This window comes from Peromyscus maniculatus, chromosome 7, assembly GCF_049852395.1.
Source record: "Peromyscus maniculatus bairdii isolate BWxNUB_F1_BW_parent chromosome 7, HU_Pman_BW_mat_3.1, whole genome shotgun sequence".
NCBI lineage: Eukaryota > Metazoa > Chordata > Mammalia > Rodentia > Cricetidae > Peromyscus > Peromyscus maniculatus.
Window position 1 is genome coordinate 35,134,082 of NC_134858.1, and position 19,081 is coordinate 35,153,162.

At 39.3% G+C, this 19,081-nt stretch overlaps 1 non-coding gene across 1 annotated transcript; it reads right to left on the reverse strand.

Annotated features, from left to right (window-relative positions):
* Positions 1 to 6,170: 6,170 nt before the first annotated feature.
* Positions 6,171 to 6,362, reverse strand: LOC121831269 (U2 spliceosomal RNA). Its single transcript, XR_006074641.2, has one exon. It is a non-coding gene; the product is annotated as a U2 spliceosomal RNA (small nuclear RNA).
* Positions 6,363 to 19,081: the final 12,719 nt, after the last annotated feature.

Consider the following 19,081-nt stretch of genomic DNA (forward strand, 5'->3'; position numbering starts at 1 on the left):
TAACAATATTCCTGGGATGATAAATATGATAACTCACATTGGTTATAGCCCAATAATAAGGGGAGTGGCTATTGAGAACTCTGATTTAAGAGGGAAAGTTGTTTGTACCCAGGTTCTGGGATGACTATAAGATGGATTTTTTAGAAATTTTCAGAAAAAAAATTGACTACTTATGGAAGAGTGTAAGTGAAAGTCCTTGAACTAAATCCACAAATGTGAGAGCCTTCCACATGGAGGTATTATTGAAATCATAAAACAAATTGTTAGGTGCTTCATCAGGTTTTTGCCGGTTTGGGGGTTATTAGGGATGGACTCTCCCCCTTGAATTAACTTTTGATTCTATCTCCTGTTTCCCTGGTAACTCGCTGCTTTTAAGGATGGGAAAATACCACAGTTTCACTCCTTAGAATCTGAGATATCGTGTGAGGGAGGGAGGAAGCATCAACCACTTCCTCCCCCACTTCGATCTAAAACACTGCGTGAGAATGGGGAAGTGGAGGCAGCAGGGTTGTTGAAGCCCATTATGGAAAGGCTGTCTTCTCCTGATAAAGCATGGGCATTTTACAGACTTATTATTATTTAAACATTTTTTCTTCAATTCTTTCCAATATACTGTTATGTGATATTTGGTCCCAATAATGGGGTTTGAAGTCTACCTCAGTCCCTTGGTGGAGTCATGCCGTTCTAAATACCCCAAAGGTTACATGATTTCAAAGACATGCTTTTGTCTCCTCCCAGGAGTTAATCTAAATGGACCTGTCAGTCACGCACACAAGAAAACACCCCTTAGAAATCTGCAGCTTCAAGAAATATGGTATATATCTGAAAATGTGAAGAAGAGCTAGAAGGATTAATATCCTGTTAATGATGTAGGAGTGTACAAATCTATCTCCAAAGGCCCTCCCACTCACTGAAGCTGCTTCTGTCTTCTCTGCTTATTTTGTTTTATTTTACTTTATTATTTTTTTATTTTTATTTTTATTTATTTTTTTTGGTTTTTCAAGACAGGGTTTCTGTGTAGCTTTGCGCCTTTCTTGGAACTTGCTTTGTAGACCAGGCTGGCCTCGAAATCACAGAGATCCCTCTGCCTCCCAAGTGCTGGGATTAAAGGCGTGCGCCGCCGCCGCTGCCGCCGCCGCCGCCGCCGCCGCCGCCGCCACCACCACCACCCAGCTTCTGCTTAATTTATGGAGGTCTAACTCTGAAAGTATACTTAACTTTTATTTTCCCTCTTTGTATCTTTTTGAAAAAATTCAGCCAACTTTTTATAGAATTAACACTTTGCCCTATGACCCAGAAATTCCACATCTGGGTAGTTACCCTAGAGAAAATATATGTTCACACAACATCTTGCTTATTCTTTTATTATTTTTATTTTCTGAGATAGGGCTTCACTCTGTAGCCAAAAATCTAATTTTGCTTCCTCTATGGGGTGGTTGGTACTATATATGTGGAAGAATCTAGAATCACCTGGGATGCCTGTAGGCCTCTGGCATGTCTGTGACGGAATGTCCAGATTAGAGTACTTGAGTAGGAAGTCTCACTTTAAGTGTGAACAGATTAACTCTACTTATTTTCCCAGAAGCTATCTGAGATATGGCTATGACAGTGAAGCCCCATTTCATGCTATCTCTTCTCTTTGGCCAGCCTTGTGCTGTTTTTTCTTTTTATGAAAATAGATTTTTTTCTCCTCACATAATATATCCTGATTATATTTTTCCCTCCTCCTACTCCCAGTTCCTCCTCCCCTTCCCTCCCATCAGGATCCACCACCTTTTCTTCTCTCATTAGAAAATAGGCTTCTATGGGATAATAATATAATATGACATAATGTAATATAAACAAAAACTAACATATTGGAATAGGACCAAATAAACCAACAAGGAAAAGAGCCCAAGAGAAGGCACTAGAAACAGATATAGATGCAGAGACCCACTCAGGAATCCCATAGAAACACACTAAACTGTAAGCCATAATATATATGTAAAGGATCTGTAGGGTAAAAAGAGATATAATGTATACACAAATGAAAATAAAAGATGAAAAATAATATAGATTAAGAAAAGGAAAAGTCCTGAGATGATATTATAAGACAAAGCACCTCCAAAGATACTGTTGAGTTCATTTTCTGTTGGTCCTCTACTGTTGGACATGCAGCCCACTCTTAGAGTGGTTCATTTCTCTGGTGAGATTCCCTTGGAGAAGACTAAATTTTCATTTGCAAGTGGTTATCAATTGGAGACAGCTTCTAGATTGGGGATGGGGTGTGTGTTCATTCCTCCTTTCAGATCTAGGACCCCATCTGGTGAAGAGCTGTGCAGGTCCAGAGAATGCTGCTTCAGTCTCTATGAGTTCATGTGTGCACCCATCCTGTTGATTTAGAGGTGTTTTCTTGGTGTTCTCTGTTCCCTCTCGCTCTTACACTCTTTCTGCTTCCTCTTCAACAGGGTTCCCTGAGCTCTGAGTGGAGGGGTTTTATGGAAACATCCCACTTAGGGCTGAGTGTTCCCAGGTCTCTCTCTCTACAAAATGTCTAGCTGTGGGTCTCTGTATTTGTTCCCATCTGCTGTAGGATGAAGTTTCTTTGGCGATGGCTGATCAAGGTATTGATCTATGAGTACAGCAGAATGCTATTGGGAGTCATTTTATTGCTACCTTTTTTCATTTTTGAACGGCAACATTTGTTTTTCCCCTGGGTCCCTGGGCTATGTAATCTCAGGTTCTTGATTACCCACGCAGTGTTGGGTATAGGTGCCATCTCGTGGAGTGGACTTTAAGTCAAGTCAAATATTGGTTGGTTATACCCATAAGCTTTGTGCCACCATTGCCCTAGCATACCTCGTAGGCAGAACATCACTGTAGAGCAAAGGGTTGTGGCTGGATTGGTGTTTATATTTCCTTTTTGGTAGGATGCAGAATAACTTCCTGTTCTAAAGATGCCAGAATGTAGGGGTGAAGGCTGTATGTAGCTCATGCTTCTTCTGATGCAAAGTGGAACCTCATACTGTTCGGTGGTTGGCTCTGGACTGTTCTTGAAATCCACAGTCCCCCCCAGAAGCTTAAGACCTGATATACATGAGCACATGTGCAAAAAACTATTGTAGGCAAAACATCTTATATTCTACAATGTTGAAATAATATGTAGTTTAAACTAGAAATAAATAGAAGAAAGTCAGTTTTCTGACCCTCAAGCTTTGGAAGCTGGGGATATTGAAAAAGGGAGAAAATATCAAAACAGTTGTTTTTTGCTTGCTGCGTGCACTGGAGCAAGTCATTAGGTAACATGGTTTTAGAAAAGCCTGTCTAAGATTCATTTGGAAATGAAGTTGTCATGGCAACTGTCTCTGAAGCAACAGACAAAATCCCCTCAGAGCTTCCAGAGAACCTCCAACGTCTTCTTTGCACTTGGATCTGAGAAGCCTGCCTTATGGGCTTATTTTAATTTTGTTTTAATGAATTGCCTTTCCCTTTCTTTTTTGGAATGGGATTGGAATCCTTCAGACTCACTCTGGGATGTGGGCAATTCTGTGTGTGATTGAAGAAACCTTGTCATTGTCACTGTTGAGCCGAGGATGAGCAGGGTCTCATTGACGTATACATATGACCTCAAAGTCTGCCCAGACCCATGTGTGGTGACTTTCCGTGTGCTTATCTAGAAGAAGATGGACTTCTGCTCTTATAAAGGTTTTCCAACTTCCCCAAGACCATTTTTTTTTGTCATTATTTTGGAGCAAAACCATCCTTAATGTGGTAGCTCAAATTTCCCTAAATTCAGAGATTTGTTTCATGGCTGTGCAATCAGCCATCCTTAAATATATATACACCCTAAACAGCAGGAACGAGGCCAAGTTTCCACAGAAAACTTCATTGGCCCTGTATTTATATTTATAAAATCACTTCTTTAAAATGGTTTTGACACTGTGTGCGGCTCAGTGAAGACAACCCTCTGGTGGGAGACAGTTGGGTGCTGTTAGTAATGTACCTTGAGTTTAAGGAGCTCCGTGGGGTTGGCTCAAGATCCTATAATGTGTTATCTGGGTGCTCTATTCTTTTAAAGTGGGGAATGACAGATCTTCCTTATGAAGTTGTGAACAGTAAGTAGGACAGAATTATTTGTACATTGCCGTTGGATCCTTTGTCTCCACATGATGTTCCTGGGCCAGATGTGGTGTTTTGTATATAGTAAGTGCATCAGTACAGAATAGCAAAAATGTATTTTCCCATAATACTTTGTTTTTCATTGTGCATATAAAGATGCAACTTCAGTGAGCAAACAGATTATTAAGAGCCGCATGATGCATTATTAAAGGTGTGTTTATATGTGTGTATGTGTGGTAAAGGGCAGACAGCTGACAATGGATATGTGAGTCCTCTGTAACAAACTCACTGAGATCTTTAATCCAGAATCAAAGTCTTTAGACCCCTGTGACCCACAGTGCCAGGACATTATGCTGTCCTTCTGTGCAGAGATTGTACAGGAGCCCCAGGGCAAAGGAAGAATCAGAGGACACGTTCTGCAGTTTAGCTAGGGAACCAAGGAACACTAGAGATTTTTTTTTTAATCATAAAAGTAAGGAAGCAGAAGCAGATGGGTAGGAGCTCTACCTTCTTTTTCTCCCAGAGCTATTTGTGACCAGAAGCTGTAGAGAGAAGCCATGTGGCTACAAATGGAAAGGGGTAAGTGCCTGCCTGACCCACAGTGTCTTGTGGAGACTAGTTAGAGTTTGAAAAAAGGAACCTGAAGATCAGAGTTCACAGCTGCTCCAACTCACTAGCCTGGAGACTTGGTACAAGTTGCTTAGGCTCAGGGTCCTCACCTGTAAAATGGGCAGAGTTGTAATGCCACACAGCATTGGACATATTCTGTAAACATTTCCTTTCTTTTATCTTAGCTTTCAATGTACAGCTTCACACATTTACACAATTACTGTCATCATCTAATAATGATGATATAGGAAAAGACTTCGGGTTGCACAACTTCATCTTCATGCTATGTTTACTGCAGTCCCCAGTATGGTTGGAAGGTCTGGACAGTGTCAAATGGCTTCCATCTTTGCAGAATCACTCTAGAGAAGGGCCTCAAGTTTTAACCAGTTTCATCTTGGCTGCAGAGGGAGGGGAGTACAGAAGAGAGGGCCACAATAGAAGCTGGTGGGCCTAGATTGTCTATCCTGTCTCAATTGCTACTCCGTCTAGATCATTCGGACCCTCTGAGTTGTATCAACATTCACTCTTCAAGATGAATTTCACTGAGCCAGTTCCCAGAATAAAGCACCATGGGAACCGTGGAAACAGAAGGACAAGGATAGGGAAAGGCCATGTTGTTGAAACTCTGAAATCTCTGCGTGGATGCTGTTTTCAAGAATGAGGGAATGAGAATCTCTCTATGACTCCTCATTTCTCTCACTGAACCTTCTGGGGGAGGATTGCTAAGAACTCCTCCTCCAAGAAAGGCCCCTCCTCTGGCCTTCACTGACCAGTTGGGACTCCGGATCCCACTCTTATTGTTTTGAGATTTCCCCATTACCATGGTGGGGAATTTACCTGACCACAGGGAGAGGACTGAACTCTCACCCACAGACTCCCATGTATTTATTTCCTTTTAACATTGTCCTTTGGAGAGACTTAGTTTTTAGTACTATCCCCTCCAAGCTAATGACTTTACTTCAGATGACTTCCTTTGTAGGGGATAGGGCATATGACTAAGCTTTCCTCTTATCACCTGAGTCCTTCACACTGGGATGGTAGTATATGACAAGTGAGCAGCTGTCTGTAACCTCTAGTGTATGTCATGCCTTCTCAGATCTGCTTACTTCACTAGCTGCTTGGATGTATTGACGATGAGGAGTTTTGGAACTATGGCGTTCATGGGGAATCGTGTTTTCTGACCTTTTCTAGACAGTCTCATCAATCACTATTTTGTGGCATTATTTTCCTCCTTGAATTGCCCTGCAATCATTCTTCTTCTTTTTTTTCAGGTTACTTTACACTGTTTTATCTGTGAGGGGGTGCCATGCTAGCTCCTCAATCATGGACTTCACTATTTTTCCTATGCTTCTTCACTCATTAATTCATCCAGCACTGAAGGGTCACCAAGTGGCATTTCATCAGCCAACTGTCTTCATATGAGGATTTAGTGATGAGTCCAAGGTTTTTTGGGCTCCTACCCTGGGGCATGTAACACTCTTGGAAGTACTGCTGTTTCAGGTCAATTTGTGGACTGGACAGAACAAGCCCCTCATTCCAACTCCCAGCTCCAAAAATCTATTTAATACACTGTCCTTGAAGAGATGAGCTATCAGACATTAAGCTGATGAGAGCAGATACTACACTTGGTTTTAGCCAAAAGGCTGAGCAGCGACACCAAGAAAAGATCTTTTTTAATTGCTGCAGCCACTGGCATCAAGGTTTTCATTGTTACCTGCTTGATTTCTTCTCCTGTCCTGTCCTCCCTCCCTCCTTCCCCAACCCCTTCTCCTTGTTCTTTTTCTTTTCTTCCTTCTCTCACTCTGCCACTCACTCTTTTTAAAGACTGTCTATGTAGCTTCAGGTAGCCTGGAACTGGTGATGTAGAACAGGCTGACTGCACACTTGTGCTGAGCCTTCTGCCTCTGCCTCCCGAGTTCTGGGACGGCCACACAAATAACTTACAAATTTTATTACTTACAATCTCTGCTCTTCTTCTTTTCCATATTGGCTCCAAAAGTAGCAGTTTAAAAATATTTGGTACTAGTCAGTCCCACGTAATTGCAGTTTTTCTCTTCTTTGAATGAGGAAGTTTTATGTACCTCAAACTGCACTTAACACCTGGGCTTGAGGGAATTATTTTCCCTATTTATATCCACTCCTAACCCATTCATCTGAGGAATAAAAGTGTCAAACTCCCGCAGAAAACATTTAACAGAATATCTACTCTTAAAAAAGTTTATTTTATTTTATTTTAGTGTGTGTGTGTGTGTGTGTGTGTGTATGTATGTGTGATGCATGCTTCTGCTGAGGCCAGAAACAGCATCACAACCCCCGGAGCTGGTATTACAGGTGGCTGTGAACCACCTGATGTGGATGCTGGGAATTGAACTTGAATCTTCTGAAAGAGCTGCAGATGCTCCTAACAGCGGAACCATCTTTCTAGCCCAGAATAAATACTCTTAAATTTGTTTATTTCTGAAATCAAGTAGAGGATCCAAAGATTTTTTATTAGTGTGGCTTTTTAGTGTTACAATTATTTTTCCAACAAGTACTACAATTTCCATTGTCTTCTATCATTTATAGAGGGGATTTTAACTTTTTCTCTTAATGAGTGTATATCCCTTTATCTTTATCCATAGTTCTTTCTCATTTTAAGACACAGTTTTTGTAATGACAGATATTAAATTTGTTTGGAAATTTTTTAATTCACCTATGTATATCATATAGGTACACTTTGGAGATTAAAAATTTGCCTCTTATCCAAGAACAAAAACACCTGGTGCTGGCATTCGGATCCTGGCTTGAATCCCAATCTATTATGGCTTTTATTATGAAATATTTTCTTGCCTTCCATTTTTCTTGGAAGATTTATTTTCCCATGCTAGTTGACCTAACACATTTCAGTAATTTCATATTTTTTTTTATTTTTCACAGGATAATTTTAATATACCATATTTCGCAAGAGTGTAGGAGGTAAAATATTTTGTTGAGTTGGCCTTGGCAAAATGACAAGATTGGTATTGGATGAGTTTGTAGTATGTGTAAAGGAGGCATGTTTGGTTTCATATAGGAATAAACATGTTGTCCTCAGACTTGGTGGATGGAGCCCTAGGCACACAGTTTAGCAGAATACACCATCTAAAAGAGACATACATGTTAAAGAACTTGTATTTAAAATATACAAAGAGGTCAGGAGTAATCTGGATGCCCCTCAAAAAAAAAGCTATTCCATTGCTCTTGCCCACCATAACTTGGTAGTAAGACTGTGCTGCTGAAAATGTCACACAGTTTGACCACAGGACATGGAATAATCAAGTTGGTGCTGACTTGGAAACTTCCTGCTGCTTTCATAGAAGATGCTACGAAGATTGCTAGGGCAGAAACATCAATAGTCTGACCCAGCAGTGAGTTCTGTGAACACAGTAATGACTGCTGGGCAAGATATGTCCATGGGTGCAGTCATGACATGAATGTTATGGAGCAACAAACCACTCCTTGACTGCTTGGTGGACAGGGGGAATTAAGTCCTCAACAATGGTTTGACCAGTTTATTTATTCTTGGTGGTATCTTTGATAGATAGGATTTAATGGAATAAGAAGGCTTAATTGGGTGGGGTAGGGGATGTGAGGGCAGGGTAGAGGAAGAAATATAGGGAGAGATAATTAAAACTAAAGACCTTTCCACAATAACCAAAACTGACATCAGGCAAACAAAAGTGACAAAATAGATAGACATGAACAGACACACATAAATTGGGACATTATATTCTTGTAATTAATTCTTGTGTTTTAATCTTATTCAGTTCCTCCTCAACTCCTCCCAGATCTATTGTTTCTTTCTCTACCCACCCAGCTTTGTGTCCCTTTTCCCTCTCCAGCCAATTAAGTCCAATTTGTGCTGCCCATATATTCTTCAGTGCATGGCCTTTCACTGGAGTTTGGTCAACCTAATAGGGCCAACACTCTTGACAAACATGAGCTCTCCCTTTCCCAGCAACTACCAATTGCCAATAGTTCCTTGGCGAGGATTTGGGCTTTGTTCCTACCTCCTCTCTCCATGCTGGGATTTGGTCTGGTTTGAACTTGCACAAGGTTTGTGCGTGCTGCCGTATTGCTGTGTCTTCATACATGTAGGAGCACTGCTGTGTATACAGCACACTCTTTACTTGTGTTCACTCATCATCTCTGGCTCTTACAGTCTTCTCGCCCTTAGTTTACAATGACCCTTGATCCTTGGGAGTGTGGGATCTGATCTAGATATCCTAGTTAGGGCTGAGCACGCTGCAGTCTCTTATTCTCTGTGCCTTGTCAGTTGTAGGTCTGGGCGTTTGTCACTGCCTACTGCCAATAGAAGCTTCTGTGATGAGTGTTGAGAGATTAATCTATTGGCATAACAATAAATCAATAGAAGTCAATTTAATATTATGTCCATTTAGCAGCATAATAGTGGTAGGCTCAGGCCTAGGGCCTATGATCTGTCTAACCACATACTCTTGGCCTAACAATGATATCAGGTATGAGTTGCAACTGCAAATCCAATAAGAAAAGTGGTTGGTTACTCCCATGGTGTTCATGCCACTATTGAAACAATGTCTTACCCAGCCAATCAGCTAAATGTAAGCCCTCCACTTTTATTCACCTTTAACAAGTTGTTTTAGTTACATTAGATTCTTAACATTTTAACTAATTTTTAGTTAGCTCATAAATTCCTATAAAAAACTCCTACTCATATTTTATCAGGAATGCCTTAAATACATGGATAGTAGACATTTATAGCCTCCTTATCAATAAATGGGAGTGAGACTATTTTAATTTCTCTAATGCAGCATCTTTAAATTTTTTCCAACTTCCAAATGATAATTGAAGAACAAATTTTTGTGTTGTTTTGTTTTGCATTTCTCTTATTATGAGAAAGATTGAGAACGTTTTTGAATATTCAATGGCTACTGATTTCTTATATGCAGTGTTTTATTCTTTGCTCCTTTTCTTCTGAGATTTTGATTCTTTTGTTTTCAATTGTAATATTAGAGATGTTAACTTTTTTACTTGAGGTATAAGTTACATGCATTTCCTTCATTTTGTGATTTGGCTTTTGACTTCTCTTTTATTATTTTCAAAAACTTGCTTTTGATTAAATTTATTAATATTTTATAATTTCTGATATAATCACAGTTATAAATGCTTTATAGCTTCTTAGTTAATAAAGCTATTTACCTAATATTCTATTCTGTTTGAATCATTTCATGTTTTTAACAGGTAGATGTCTGATTTATTTATAAGTTATACTGATGTACAGTGTGAATGAATCCAACTTTATCTTTTTCCATATGGCTATCCACTTACTCCATTGCCATTTACAAAAATGTCCATCTTTTTCTAATTTTGAGTGTCTGCCTTTATCACATAGTAAATGTCAAGGCAGTTGGGCTATTTCTGAGTTTTCCATCCTGTTTGATTGGTCCTTTGGTCTACCAGTAAGCCAATCCCACACTGCTTTAACTATAGAAACTTCATTATGTTCTCTTATCGTCAGGGTAGCTTCCCACATACTCTTCTTTGGGGGATTTGCTGAGTATTCATGTTTAACCATAACTTCTGTAATTAATTTGGCTAGCTTCAACAAAAAATTATGATAGCATAGATGCATTAAGATCTGTTTTTTTTTTTTTTAAGTTGACAAATAAACCAGGGAGGGGCTTTCCCACACTCTGGATCTTGAAGCTTCTAGTCTTGAAGTGTGGTACAATTTCCCATTTCTTCGGGTTTGCATCAGTACCTTTGGCAATGTTTAATAACTTGATTTATTTCTCTTCTGCATACATTTTATTGGTTTTATGTTTGGGAATGATTTTATGACTGTAATAAGGTAATATCTTTCATTAGGCTTTCTATTATTATTTGGTTATATGAACTATACTAATAAATATGTCAGTTTTATACTTTGTAATATATTTTGTCATTTATAGAATTTTTTATTTTTAAATGTTTCTTTTTGACTGTCATAATAACTGTGTGTATGAAGTTCAGTGTGATGTTCCAATCCACATATCCACTGTATAATGACCAAATCAGGGTAATTAGCTTAACTGTCACCTCAAGCATTATTATTTCTTTATGGTGGGTATATTAAAAACATGTAAAAGTTTGTGTGTATTTACTTCCAACTTTTATGCCTTTTATTCTTTCCCCCTTTACATCAACATTTTCTAATACTTTTAATACAGTGTTAAACAATAGTGAAGACTTTAAGCTTCGTGGCTTTGTTCTGTCTCCTAATTAGAAAAGAATTTCAAATTAAGTTGCTACCTTTTGATCTAAGAATTAAATATTTTACTGTTAATTGGTTTGGATCTGAAATGTTCCCCAAAGGTCCATATGCTAAAGTCTCGTTCCCCAAAGCATGGAGCTTCTGGGAGGTGGTGAAACCTTTAGGATGTAGGGCCTATTTGGAGGAAGTTTGGGTCACTAATGTGTGTCCTTGAAAGGTACATCAGGACTCTGGCCCCTCTTCTTTTTTCTTGGCTTCCTGGTTCCTTTGAGGTCAATAGGCTATCTCTGTCATGCACTCCCACCATGGTGTCCTCAGAAGCTCAAGGAAACCCCAAACAAAAACAACTAGCCAGCCACAATCACAACAACAAAACATATCCCCAGAGACCAGGGACTGAAACTTCTGAAACAATGAACCAAAATTAACGATTCCTCTTTCAGCTTATGAGGCAAAAGGAATCACACTTTTCAACCTCAATGAATTATTTACTTAATTGTTATTGACTCTTTCATTTTTGGGTAACTGCAGACTCCTAGGTGGCTGTAAGAAACAAAGATCCCATGCACCTTTTAATCATTTTCTCACACTAGTATGGTTTAACAATACTTCAGTACAATATAACAACCAAAATATTGCCATTGGTACAGCCAAGATACATAACAATTCATTGCCACACGGGTCCCTTGTTTCCATCGCCTTTTCATATCCACACCTTCCTCCTCCAAAAAGGAACGCGTTATTCATGCACATTGCAACTTGCATACATTTCAATAGAATTATGCTGTATGAAAAAAAGCCAATCTCAGAGATTAAGTACTGTATGATTCCATTATATAACACAGTTGAGATGAGGAAAGGATAGAAACAGGGAACACATTAGTGGTTGTCTGAACTGAAATTATCCCTACACTGCCCACTCCGATTTTTTAAACACTATCTTCCTTCAAATTATTATAAGAAAAATATGTAGCATTATTTAAGAAGATAAACCTACACAAACAGCACCATCATTTAGTTAATACCATGTTTTAGAGGAAAACATTTTTAGCAATTGAGTGTAATTTAATATTTATATTCATTTAAAATGCAGAAATTATGGAAATATGGAATAATTACTGAATAGAAATATGAATCATTCATGCAGTGAACTTATACCTTAGCCAAAATAATGGAGAATATGTACTAAATCTTGCCTCCCAACATGAAGTATCTTTAGAAAAATGTCACTGTGATTACGTGTGATCCTTCCCTGCTGTCTCTGTGCAGAACATCACTGCTTCCACAAAGCCCATGGTAAGATGACATTTTCTCCTCTCGCTCTTCTTCATGCACTGGTTTTGAGTCCTTTTTGGGGGAAAGTTTCCACTGTTATTTGGTAACATAGAAAAAATAGGTATTTTACTGAAAAAGCCAACACAGATATTTTGCTCTGGAGAGGCTGTAGGTACTTTAACTGAGTGATTGCCAGGTCCCTAGACTCAGTAGAAATTCCAGCTTTGACTCAACTTTGCTCCTTAAGCTGAGTCTAAAGAAGTTTGTGCTTCTACCTTGGGATGTGCAGTCTTTTTGGAAAAGAAAATCCCATACAGAAGTAAAAGCGTGTTGTTACAGAAGTGTTCAGGTGAGTATGTGAATATGTCTCTGGATTTTCTTTAAGAGTTCTGATCTAGATAAATATAAAAGAAGCCCTCCTTTACATATCACCCAATGGTCCAGGCATCATGGATGAGTGGTGCTTGCTTTCTTCAATTGTAGATGACTTTCCAAAGACACATTTGTCTTGAGATCACGGTTCCCATCAAACTCTGTTTTCCCAACATCTGTTTCTTAAGCTGGTGGATTTATGATACTGTGCTTATGACTGGCCATCTTTATCTCAGACAAACTATCATTTTCACTGTTCTGCTTTTTTTCTTGAGACAAACCCTAAGTTTGTATTTTTCTTTAAATTAGGTAAATACATATACCCATTTCACCTTCTGGGACCAGGGACTACACCAGTGCTTTTCAAATTTAAGTGTGATAGTGATAGTAGCCATCCCATTATCAATTGGATTATATTCCAAACTTTATCCTATGTGTGCACATCTTTTATAAAGTTTAATTTATAGATTAAGCACATTAACAGATTAACAACAATGACAATAATACAGAACAATCAAAACAATATACAACTGTTTCTTGGGACCTATTGAGATCAGTTCCTTAACCTGTCATTGATATCAGAATCCAGCTCTGCTTTGAGCTCTGAAGTTAAGTTCCTTGTACAAAATGGTGCAGCATTTGGATATAATAAATGCAAATCTGTATGCAAAATTTCCTGTATAATTTAAACCATCTCTAGATGATTTATGATACCACATATAATATAAATGCCATATTATTTAGGAAAAGTATATATATGTTCAGGGGTCTTTTAAAATATTTTTTATTTCATGTATGATTGACTTTGCACATACATAATCCATAGATGTAGCAGGAGACTGAATGCACTGTAATAAAAGTTATTTTAGATATGCAAATTGGTTAATCATGGAATTTCATAGCTTATATTCTTTTTTGTAACTACAGTTTTAATATTAGTTTATTTTAACAGACAGAAATATAGGTAAAAATCAAAGAATACACTGTTGCTATGGTTATCTGTTGTGTGATATTTTGATTGTGTTCTGACAAATAGAGCTGCTTGGAGTCAGAGGGAAGAGTTAGCCACTAGCTGACCAAAATTAACCATAGAGGTTTGGAGGACTGTAGACAGAGAGGAGACAGGAAGTAGAAAGGCAAGGCTAAGGGGAATCCTGGCCTTTTTGGACTGAGGAACAGAAGAGGTAGAAGGCAACTGGTGGCTACTACCTGCTTCTCTGATCTTTCAGGTTTTTTCCCCCAATATCTGACTCCAGATTTTTTTATTGATAAAGATTAATTAGATTAATGCTTCATCTTGCACCTTTGGACTACAAACTGCTCAGGACAATTTCAACATGGCTAACTGAGATGGTCCAGCCTCATAGACTTCTTTAGCCAAGACTTCAGATAAGTCCTGCACTTTCCCATTACACAGAGACTGTACAACAAATGATACAGCTAGCTCTTCCAGGACTACAATTATCCCATTTTTTCCCAGGTTCCTCTAAAGATGCCATCACCCTCAGACAACAGGAAGTAATTTTAAGAACATGATGCCCACATTCCCAAGAGGTGGGGTGGGCAGTTTTTGCTCATTCAGTGGGTTATGGATATTTGTCATAGTTAAGGGTGATTGGGTACAGATTGTTATTGATAATGGTCAGGAAAAAATCTGAACAAAGGAGATTAGATTCAGAGATCTTGTTCTGAAAAGAAAAGAGGGGAATATAGAAATGATAGGGTAAAAGGATAGATCATTGAAGCTACTTTTAAATCCCAAAAGCAACTACTAGTCTTAAATATTTCACATTGGTATGGATTTTGTATATTAATACAAACTTAAGGTTATTTTTGTTAGAACATTCTATACATATGTTTCTACTCTTGTTCAAGGTATTATACCTATAAATCTCATTTAACAGTGTAATGTAAATTTCTAGTCCTTGAAAGTTATTATTATAAACTATTTAGGATAATAAAGAAATGCAGGTTAATAGTTAGTCACCCATTACAATCAAATTTGTAGTCATGTTAGGCATGTTTTCAAAGGCAAACAGAGATATATTTTAGATAGACAGGTCATCTTCAAACCCTTCAGACATCTACAGAATATGGTATTTAAGATGTGTTAATAACATAAGGTTTTTTATGACAATGAGACATATCTGCTTCTGGCAACACCAATCTATTTCAGAGAAGGTGATTAGCAACAAAGAAACTCCATATGGAGTATGCTTTCTTTGTGGCAAAAGTAGCTACCAGGCAAGAAACTGCCCTTGCCTCAACTGCTGATAGTATGCTGTCTAAATTGGACAAGCAGGACACAAAAGAAAGTGACTGCTGAACTTTGCCAAGACCAAGTAGGGAAGTTCTTTAAAATTCCCTGCTTCTTTGAAATATCTGTTAGACATTTGGCTGGTGGGCCAAAGATGGAAGCCCCAATGTTACAGAAAAACCTAGGCTGATTGTTCAGGCATCCAGATGTTTCTGTCATTAGGTAACATTTCATTCTTTAGGGGTCTTTGACAGAGTTGAAGACTAGGTAGTCATATTTAAAGTTTTCCTTAGTTATGATAAAAGGTAAATTATATATAAAAATTTAGAGTCATAAAAATAAATAATAGAGTATTTTCTCTAAATTTACCAAATACAAATGGACTGGATATTGTAACTGTAATTCTTTTTTTTTTTAATTTTTTAAATTTATTTTACAATACTATTCAGTTCTACATAATAGCCACAGATTCCCTTTTTCTCTCCCTTCCTGCCCCCCTCCCCTTCCCCCCAGCCAACCCCCCATTCCCACCGCCTCCAGATCAAGGTCTCCCCCAAGGACTGGGATCAACCTGATAGACTCAGTCCAGGCAGGTCCAGTCCCCTCCTCCCAGATTGAGCCAAGCGTCCCTGCGTAAGTCCCAGGTTTCAAACAGCTAACTCATGCAAGGAGCCCAGGACCTGGTACCACTGCCTAGATGCCTCCCAAACAGATCAAGCCAATCGACTATCTCACCTATTCAGAGGGCCTGATCCACTTGGGGGCCCCTCAGTCTTTGGTTCATAGTTCATGTGTTTCCATTCGTTTGGCTATTTGTCCCTGTGCTTTATCCAACCTTGGTTTCAACAATTCTCGCTCATATAGACCCTCCTCTTTCTCACTAATTAGACTCCCAGCGCTCCACCAGGGGCCTAGCCATGGATGTCTGCATCCAGATTTCTCAGTCCTTGGATGGGGTTTCTGGCACAACTATTAGGGTGTTTGGTCATCCCATCACCAGAGTAGGTCAGTCTCGGCTGTCTCTCGACCATTGCCAGCAATCTTTTGTGGGGGTATCTTTGTGGATTTCTGTGGGCCTCTATGAGGTTTGTAGGCAAATGGATGGATCTAGAAAAACTCATCCTGAGTGAGGTAACCCAGACTTATATGGTATATACTCACTCATAGGAAGTGGCTAGATGTGGAACAAGGATGACTAGACTGCTACTCACATCACCAGTGAGGCTACCTGGAAAACGGGACCCCAAGAAAGACATGGAGAAATGGATGAGATCTACATGAACAGCCTGGACATGAGTGGGAGCAATGAAGGGCGAGGGTCAAGGGAAAGAGAGCGGGAGATCCTAGCTGGATCAAGAAAAGAGAGGGAGAACAAGGAATAGGAGACCATGGTAAATGAAGACCACATGAGAAAAGGAAGAAACAAAGAGCTAAAGAGGCCCACAGAAATCCACAAAGTAACTGTAATTCTTACTTAATAACTGTTTTGTTATATATAGTTTTACTATGTTAAGGTTAAAACCTTCCTTTATAATTAGACAAAAAGGGGAAAATGATGTAAAATAATCCTTCTGTGCACTGTGAATATATATTACTTTCATTGGTTAATAAAAAACTGACTGGCTGGTAGCCAGGCAGGAAGAATAAGTGGGATAGCCAAACTGAGAATGCTGAGAGGAATAAGGGCAGAGTCAGTGGTGTCAGCAGGAGACACAGAGGGAGCAAGAAATGCTGGAGGACAGGTAAAGCTATGAGCCACATGGCAATACATAGATTAATAGAAATGGGTTGATTTAAGTTGTAAGAGCTAGTTAGTAATAAGCCTGAGCTATCAGCTGAACATTTGTAATTAATATAAGCCTCTGTACAGTTACTTGGGACTGGCACCTGGGAAATAAAACTCCACCTACAGTTATCATCTATTTAATGGAAGCATTTGAGGATAATATATCCCTGATTATTTTTTTATTATTGAAAATAGATTCTTTTCTCATATAATATACTCCAACCATAGTTTATCCTCCCTTCACTCCTCCTATTATCTCCACTCTCCTTTACCCCAGATCCACTTTTCCATGCCCTGCACTTTCTGTATGGCCAGGAACCTGAGACTGGATAGCCCAAAGTTCTAGAGTGGAACCAAACACATCTGGAAAAAAAATCAATGAAATGATTCCTAATGATATTCTGCTATACTCAAAGATTGGTGCCTTGTCCAGTTATCATTATTGAGGCTTCCTCAGAAGAAGATGGGTGCAGATGCAGAGATCCACAGCCAGACATACACAGAGAGAATCTAAATTGGAGGTCTTCGTTGGATCCTTCCTGTTGGAGATTGGGAAACCCCTCTGAAGGAGAGGAAATTTTGTAGGATTCAGAAAGGATGGAGCACACCAGAGAACATGGCCCACTGAATCAACTAAGCAGGGCATGTATGGGCTTACAGAGACTGAAATGGCAAGCATGAGGCCTGTGTGGGTCTGTACTAGATCTTCTGTATTTGTTATGGCTGTTAATTTGGTGTTTTTGTGGGCTCCTAACCATGGGAGCTGTTATATCCCTGACTCTTTTGCTTGCTCCTCAGACTCTTTTCTTCCTATTGGATTGCCTTGTTCAGCCTTGATATGAGGGCTTTTGCCTAGTCTTATTGTATATTGCTTTGTCCTATTTGGCTGTCATCTCTTGGAGGCCTGCCCCTTTCTGAATAGCTGATATTTGTTAACCATCATTGACTATGGGTAACTGAACACATGACTACTATAATGAAATACCTGGCAGAGCATCTAAAATGCAGTTTATGGGTCCCTCCTCCAGAGTTTCCAGTTTGATGGCACTTGAGTGGGGTTTAAGAATGTTTCAAACAAGTTAAAAATTGTCATCTTGTGTGTATGTACGTATATGTGTGAGTGCACATACTGTGGCATACATATGGAATCCAGAGAACAAGTGTAGAATAATTTCTCCCCTTCTATCTTGATGTGGGTTTCAGGGTTTGAATCTAAATTTCCAGGCTTGCATGGCAGTTGTTTTTACCTACCGAGTCACTTTGTTGGCCTGGACTTAAGAATTTTTATTCCTAAAAAGTTCCCAAGTGGGGTGTCTCCTCTCCTAGCCCAAGAGTCCTGTCTCTAGGACCCAGGCCCCGGGGTACACTACTTGTCCCCTTTTCCCCCACCCATCATTGCCCCAGATGCAGGGCAGCAGGGAAGACTCCTGCAGGCAGGCATCTGCACCAATCCCCCCTCCATCAGACCAGACCCTGCAATCTACAAGACCCACTCCCTATCCCAAACCCACCATCTCCCTGAGACCTCAGGGGCTCCTTGAGACACAGAATCCACCAGCTCTGATTAGACCAAGGGACTAAGAGCTCTGATAGACCCAAGAGAGTCTCCCAGAGACACAGAATCTGCCAACTCTGATTGGACAAAGAGCTCTGATTAGACCAAGAGCTCTGATTGGACCAAGAGTGGCCCCCTGAGACACAGACACAGCAAGCACAGAGGAGTGGACCAAGAGTATCTCCCTCAGACACAGACACCTATTGCAACTATTTGAGTGAGAGATGGGTAAATGCCAGTGCAAAAATATATACAACAGCCGGGCGTTGGTGGCGCATGCCTTTAATCCCAGCACTTGGGAGGCAGAGCCAGGCGGATCTCTGTGAGTTCGAGGCCAGCCTGGGCTACCAAGTGAGCTCCAGGAAAGGCGCAAAGCTACACAGAGAAACCCTGTCTCGAAAAACCAAAAAAAAAAAAAAAATACATACAACAGCATAAAGAGCAATATGGCATCAACAGAACCTAGTGGTTCTACAACAGCAGGACCTGAACATCACAATGTAGAAGAAGCAGAAGAAAATGACCTTAAAAATAACTGTGTGAAGATGATAGAGGTCTTTCAAGTGGAAATGAAAAATTCCCTTAATGAAATTGAGGAAAAGACAAACAAAAAATTGGAAGAAATCAATAAATCCCTTAAAGTAAGCCAAGAAAACTAAGAAAAAGCAATTAAACAGGTGAAAGAAACAGTTCAGAACCTGAAAATTGAAATAGAAACAATGAAGAAGACAAAAACTGAAGGAATGCTGGAAATAGAAAATCTGAGTAAATGAACAGAAACTACAGATGCAAGCATGACCAACAGAATACAAGATGGAAGAGAGAATCTCTGGCATGGAGAATACAATAGAGGAAATAGATTCATTAGTCAAAGAAAAT